This window comes from Diadema antillarum, unplaced genomic scaffold, assembly GCF_040938485.1.
Source record: "Diadema antillarum isolate AM-2024a unplaced genomic scaffold, OU_Dant_1.0 seq00001466_RagTag, whole genome shotgun sequence".
Taxonomy (NCBI): Eukaryota; Metazoa; Echinodermata; class Echinoidea; order Diadematoida; family Diadematidae; genus Diadema; species Diadema antillarum.
The window spans coordinates 129,269-137,486 of record NW_027272206.1 but is presented as its reverse complement, the minus strand read 5'-3'; positions in this window follow the sequence as shown (position 1 = coordinate 137,486).

Sequence of the window (8,218 nt, the reverse complement as noted above, 5' to 3'; positions counted from 1 at the left end):
TTGTAATCTTATTGTCTCAATCAAATTTGTCTACTATATTTCAAAAAACGTATTCTTGAAGAGACGTTAAATATATTAGACGAAATTTGAAGAACGGAAAAGAGTCGTGAGAAGTCTGGATAGGTAGAGAGAGGGAGAGAAAGATAGACATATCTATATAGGGGAGAGGGGGAGACAAGGAGGTGGGAGAAGGGGAGAGAGAACTTACGGAAGAGGGGAGGAAGATAAGAATGATGATTCTTGTCTAAGTAATAATATTCTTTGTTATGTCAGTAGTATATCTCTGTTCCGCGCACTAGTTTCAGTTTCAGCGCAAAATGCTTCGTACTATCAATGAAAACATAAACCTCTAATCGCGTTGTTCCCGCATGTGCTCTTAGTATTCTGTCCTAATTTGACGGGGAAAAAAAAACGAATTCTACTCGGACTAATCTCGCTGTGACATTTATCACTATATAGCGTCGCTTGCGTGATTAGGGTCTTGTTCGGTCCTGTCTTTGTAAACAAATATGTTCACAAGAATTCTTTGAGTGGTTCACAATTCACAAGCATGTACCTCTCAATTCTTTTTTTCCCCTCCAAACATAACTTTGTATTTTGCCGGTATGCATGTATAATTTTTTATTTGTTAACCATTATCTATCATGTAAAGTCGAATAAATGCTTATGTTATATCTTCTGATTTACTTTGTGTTATGTTTTGTTGAAAAAAGAAAGAATGAAATAAATGAAATGAAATGAAAAAGGGGCTGCATCCAATTGAATTCGTCGTTATCATTTTCAAAGTGCTTATAAACTGAAGATCCTATCAATTGTGCGTATTTATGAACAATGTTGATCTGAATACATCCGTCTTTGTTATATACATTATATATCTCCCTATTTGTTTCTATTAAATATGTATCTTTTTCAGGTGGGGGGGGGGAGGGAGGGGCTGACGGGGATGAGAGAATAAGGAAGTCCAATCAGACCCAAATGCTTGAGTGAGCACGAACAATAGGTGCGATGACGTCATGCGTTAGCATTATAATAGGTTAATTTGCATCGGAGGTCAGGGCGCCCTCTTCGGTAACTAGGCAACGGGTAAACAAACAAATCGCGTGTTTATTGATCGTCATAGCAACAAGCAAACATACTTCACGATGAAAGACGTTTCTCTGGTAACTAAGCAGCGGGTCAACAAATAATATTTATGGCTGTTGATTTTTGGCGTAAAAATGTTCTTCTAATATTGGTGGGCTTTGCAGGTAAACCAACAATATGGAGGTTGATTAAATGGCGGCAAAATACGTTCTTCGAATAATGGCGGGCTTCTTTGAAGGAACGAGGAAGGAAAATGAAACGCGTTTGAATGATTTCTCGGTTGCCATGGCAATTCGCGTGCTCGCTTCACTCGGATGGAGTAAAGCGGGTATATAGGGACTTAAATTACCGTTTGTCCGCTACACCAAGCCGTTGTTCATGACGATTTTACAGCTATTAGTTAAGGGGGAAACTAACTCTGACACGAGATATCCGTATAGACAAGAGATGCAGCTATGATTTAAAGGCAGTTTCCATGTTGTAGAGCGTATGTTTCCATGGCAATGAGACATCTTCGTGGCATGGTCCGCATGAAACTGTTTGCACCGTCACTATCTGCCGAATACAACCTGCACGATAGGGCGCTACACTGCGTAAAGGCATAATAATGGAGGAAGAGCTTCCTGCGTAATAGCCAAGGCCAAGGAGAAAGTAATCGATATCGCAAATAGTCTCTATTGTTAGATTCCTCGGACCCAAAGTGCGTGAAGGGATTATAGGGACGAACATAGCGTTCGGCAGAGTTTTTGTGCAGTAGAGGGTGATCATCAATAGGTCCTATAATCCTTATCGCATGCAAAGGAGAGCATACACGCAAATGCTCCCTGTATTTGTTGTAAATAGGCCTACGGGGCATAAGCCAGCAGTGCATATTTCAGACAGAAGCAAAAAAGTGTATGGCTGTGATGAAAGTTCCTAAAGCACCGAGAGGAGCACCAACCATCTTGATAGCAGACCAACTTATATCATGGAAGACTCCTACAGCCATAACGAAGGGACCATCCTGTAGCAAGGGAGCATCCCTATCGGAGGGAGGACCCAACGTTAATGGATGCTCTCCCTCGGAGGGACCATCCTCCAGCAAGAAGGGGGCATCCCCCGCCTACCAGACACCCTACTCCGTGCCACCAGCACCGAAAAACATCAACGAGGAACTAGACGAGGTACCGGAAGGGTACCTCGCTTTTGCTTCTGCAGAAAAAATACCGGGGTTTCAGAAATTCAATAGGAATAAATATGAGGAGTACCTCATCCCCATCTGGTATCTAATGACAATGGATACCGAACCCTGCGAAGACGAGGAGGAGGAGGAGGACGGTCTCTATTGAGGAGACTACGTCATGTAAGTAGCCTCTATCATGTTATCTTTGATAGAAACTTTAGTTAAGTTAATCAATTCAATTCAATTCAATTCAATTCGTTTATTTCCATTTCAATCACAATAAAAACAACATGAAGCATTCACTGTTACAGATGAACATAAAAAACAATGACATATAAAAGAAACCACAACGACATCAGAATTACAGTCATAAATTGGTACAGATTACAGCAGGCAACAAGTAAAATGGAAAACGGTGTACACATAAAAAGCCAATGAGGCCTGATGTAGGCGCGCATACACCGTTGTTTCAAATCATGCAGAATTGGAATCAAAGTTATTTTCAGAAATCATAAATCAGTTTTATACAGAGGATACACAAAAGAACATCAAACAAACAAAACAAAAACAAGAACAAGAGATAAACATAAGACAGATTGCTAAATACGTCAATGTAATTTCAATAAAAAGACAACAGATGTCTTTTATACTGCTTCTTAAATGAAGTATTATGTTGCTTATTATAATTATCTGGGTTTATTGCATTCCAAAAAACTGGTCCTGTATGACGAAGAGTTTGTTTTAATTTCGTACTAGAACATTTCCATTGATGAATTTTATTGCAGTTCCGTGTGTTATGAGTGTGTATATTTGAATTTAATGTGAACATATTCATGATGTAAGGAGAGAGTGTATCTGTGTGAAAACGTTGCATCAAAGAAGTTATTTGAAGTTTATTTATATCATGCAGCTTAAGTGTATTCAATCGTTTAAATAACTGAGAGGTGTGAGCTAAATATGGAGATTTTGTAACATTACGAATTGCTTTCTTTTGTAATTTAAATAACTTATCAAGTCTGGAATTAAAAGTGTTTCCCCATACGACATTACAATACAACAAATGAGGTAATATAAAAGAATTGTAAAGAGAAAATAAAACAAAAGATGGTAATTCAAACTTCAAACGATATAAAACAACTAGAAACTGCGCAACTTTTCTGCATACATTTTCTATGTGTTCACGCCAGTCAATATTTTCATCCAGAATAATACCTAAAAACTGAACTGATTTACATTGAGTTATTGACTTTCCATATATTTTTATGTCATTTATGAATTGCACATTTCCCTTCTTCTTTTGAAATAACATATAATTAGTTTTATCTACATTTAATGACAGTTTATTGCACTGAAACCAAGTCACAATCTTAAAAACATTTTTATTTACAATATCATATAAAGTATCTATATTACTATGTGAAGCAAAGAATAGTGGTGTCATCAGCATATAAAATGAATTCAAAATCAGGGCAAGAATTAACAATATCATCGATATAAAGCAAAAAAAAAAAGCAAAGGACCTAAAATCGACCCCTGTGGGACCCCGGTGCAAATCGTTTTAAAATCAGAAGAAACAGAATCAAAAACAGTATATTGCATTCTACCAGAGAGATAAGACTTGAACCACTTCAGACAAATACCTCTAATACCATAATACTCTAATTTCTTTAATAAAATAAAATGAGAAAGAGAATCAAAAGCCTTTATAAGATCCATAAATATTCCAATTACACTTTTATTAACATTTTGTTATGTAAAACAGTTATGTTTTATACGATGTTGTCGAAATCGTGGTACGTTTGTTGCATGATAAATTGTCAGAATGGTATTTTACTCTTACAGATTAAAACTGATAATTTGGTATAGAGCACACATGAGATTGTGATGCAGTCTGTTTCTAGTATCTTATATCGTATGTATACGTATATGTACATGTGCGTATCTATGTTTTTATCTGATCGTTATCTTTGTTTTTCTTCTTTTTATATTTAGGAGAGCCGTAGAAGCAACAACTATTACTGCCCGCTAGGAGAACCGTGCAAGCACCACCCTACCATCAGCACTGTCTGAATTACAGCACCGCCACCACTCCGAGCACCAGCCATAGCATCGGCACTATGGTTTTAAACAGGTTAGCGCACGCCTAGAGCACTATAAAAGGTGAAGAGTGTGCATTAAGACGGTAATTTTGTTGTTCAAATCTGTGTAACTTTTACAGATATATGTTAAGTTACCCATGTAGTGAGTATATTTGTAGGGAAATTGTCAAACTTGTTTTCACGTAAATTTATAGACCAATCTGTGATTGTTTTCCTCTAAAGGGACAATCCATAAACAATTTCATAATTTCACATCATGTAGTACATAAATTCCACAGCTCCATGTCTAGATTTGTGGAATTTATTGTGGTCCTATATAGAGCTGAGAAACTAATACTCTGAAAAAGTCTGAAACAAATTACACTGAACAGTGTTGATGCCAAGAAATGTGGCAGTGTATTTCCGTTACAATACCACTTGCTTAACAAGTTCACCTGTGTAGAATATATGCATGTCTTTTTATGCCTCCGCCACGAAGTGGTGCCGGAGGTATTATTCATTATGTGTTGCTACCTTTAGCCCACGCATACATTCTTACGGTGACCCGTAATGTCATCGTCCTTATTTATTACAATTTGTTCCTTGTTATTTCATCGAGATTTCGAAAAGATGGTCATTGACCATACCGGTAGTTTTAAAACAGTGTGACGCGTTAATATATCGAACATGTTTAGGAGCTAAGCACGATGAGTTTATTTTCATCACAGCCTAGGTGTTTATCACGCATGCCTGTTTATGTTTTAAACGGTTCCGGTGTTTCCAAAATAAGCAACTACTCTATGTATAGACTAAACACCAAACGTTAACACCGTAATCACTTACAGTGTTGAAATACTCATATGAGTGAGAGGAATGGAATAGACCAGTTTGTCATTTCACACAACGTATGAGTAGAAAAAGTTCATTTGTGTCAGCAAGTATTAGGGTTTTTTAGTTAATGCGATAATTATTAATGTTATTCTTATCCCATCGACACGTTCACCTGACAGCAAGAATGCTATTTCACAATAAAAAAGATGTATAAAAAAGAAATAGGTTTTAATTACATTCAATGAACAATGAAATGGGTGCTAGGTAAATTGCCAACTGATGGGGTATTCTGACCACCTGATCTAAAGCCAAGTTCATTTTGATTTTATTGTACTGACATTTAGCGATGCATCGAACGTTTTTGGCGGGTTGTACGTTTGAGTAGAGTATACGAAGTGAGCACGGTGTCGTCAGAGTCGGTAGTGTGCAAAGCTGGTACATAAAGAGGAAACCTACGGGTCACGTTTGGTGATGTAATTCATCGTATATTTAAAGCTGATGTATTAAATCTAAGGTATACAATGTATGACACTTTAAATGTTATCATTCTTGTCTGACTTTACCTAACGTTAATTGTTACTTGAAACGATACATGAATGTCTCGCTGCCTGCGTGCGTGCGCGTTTGCGTGTGTGCGTGTGTGTGTGTGGGTGTGTGCTTCAAACCATATCACCCGTATATATATGTATGTCTGAATTTACATAACGTTAATAGTTACTTGAAACGATACATGAATGTCTCGCTGCCTGCGTGCGTGTGCTTCAAACCATATCACCCGTGTATATTATACGAATAATTTATGAGTTGTGAGTGCATAGGGCACGAATATCGCACGAGGCGCGAGATAAGCCACTGGTCTATTCAACAAGGCGCGTAGCGCCGCGTTGAATAGACCAGTGGCGAATCTCGCGCCGAGTGCGGTATTACGTGCCCCAATGCACGAACAAAATCATGAATTATTCGTTTTATACAACACCTTGTCCACAATCACAGTACTAAATTAGTGACCGCTAACTCAGGAAGGCCCAAAAATAAATGTAACAATTAGGCCGAGAATTGTTAACCACCCTGTGTACTGCTTTCAAACACTCGTCATGATTCGACCACACAGTCAAACTCCGCAGGGTCTATACCCATTCTACGCTAACGTTAGATCGAGTTAGGCCTGCATGACTGTTAAGCCGATCTGAGATGTTGGTAGATCTAGTAGTAAGTCTAGACTTTCTCTATTTCCGAAAATGATTTTGTATAAAAACACAGAAAAATAATCAAATTACGGTTTCTCAACTTGAAATGAAGTCTTGATTTTGGGATCACTGTGGTCCACGTAGCAGATCAGAGTCAAAACTAAAAACACAGCAGTAGGTAGGCCGCAATACATGCAACTACACTGTTGTAGGTAAAGTAGCTGCGCGTACACGTACACGTTAACGTTGCAGTACTCCGCCGCGCCTGTGGGGTGTTTCATAAAGCTGTTCGTAAAGTTACGAACAACTTACGAGCGACTGGTGATCAGTTCTGATGTGCTATACTTATCAGAATTTCCATAATTCAGCACAAGAACTAATCACCAGTCGCTCGTAAGTTGTTCGTAACTTTACGAGAAGCTTTATGAAACACCCCCCTGGTCTGTGAGACTTACCGGCAGCGCAGCGCAGCCGGCGCCAGCACGTACAATGTATGTACATTGTAGTTTGCTGGCGCTTTGCTGCTGTGAGCCACAGAACTCTGTGAGCGGCCATGCATTAGTAGCCCCCCACGAAGCCGTGCTATAGTACCTTCGAGCCGTGCAATAGGCCCATGCCAGGGGCCTATTGTATGGCTGTCACTCTCAATGAGTTTGGTAGGTATTTTCTATTGAATGTCATGTGACATGTTCTTGGCCAATCACAATTCGACATCATTCTGAGGTGTTGTATATATTATAATATCGTATATCAATGTGGGAATATCCGTGTACGTGTGCGTGTGTATGTGTTTGTGTTAACTGGATGTATGCAAGTGTCAATTTTGTATATTTAATTATCATTTAGGTGTCTACGTAGTGACTAGATATTTTCAATGTCAATCCGTAAAGGTTGTTGTTCTGGAACCTTTTGTGGACACGCACTCACACATACAGACACGCACATACGCACAGGTACTCAAACGAACAAGTATAAAATTGAAACTTGCATCTATGAATACCTATAATTTTGGAGGTTTGCATTGTAAAACCTCTGTACTATGTATGGAAGTAAATAAAAGAAAAAGAACCTGTTCCTATATTACTCCCGAAAATAAAAATAACTTTGCAGATTTCAATATATCATACTTCCTAATGTTGAACAAAATATACCCTTCCAAAAGAAAATAGAATGATTTATTCTATCACTCTGAATAGTACACGTTGCACACAAAACGCACACCAGTTTTCAATTTCCTCCAAAAGGACATGAAGGAATAAATTGTTGATATTATAGCATACATTTACAATAATGTTACGCGTGATCAGGAAACGTAAAAGGATATAACGTGATTAGCTGTATTTTAATGACAACTTTTTTAGTAAATGTAATACCAAATATAAAACACAAACACTCGAGAATCACCACAAAAGTGATGTTGAGGGTATCATAAAAATCAACATGCATAATGGATTTCATATCATCAGTATCAAGACAGTGTCCAACGCAACGCTAATCCCTCATTGAGAAAAAACAAAACAAAATATATCGTGAAAAGGGGGCAGTCAACAGACTGTACGGTATACGAAGAGATTCTACGTACATGATTATGACAACGTTAAAAAATAATAATGATAATAAAGTATGACGACCTATAAATCAATTGTTTAGGTAATCCTCATAAAGTTGTTTGCCAGGACACCCCTCTGACAGTATTGAGTATTATAAAAGAAACGATTATTAGTACAATAACAACAAAATAATGAAACGTATGCTTCCCCAAAATACACAGAACACACGCTAATCCCTCGTTGAGAAAAAAACAACAATATATATAATGAAAAGGGGACAGTCAACTGTACGGTATACTAAGAGATTTTACGTACATATGCCAACGT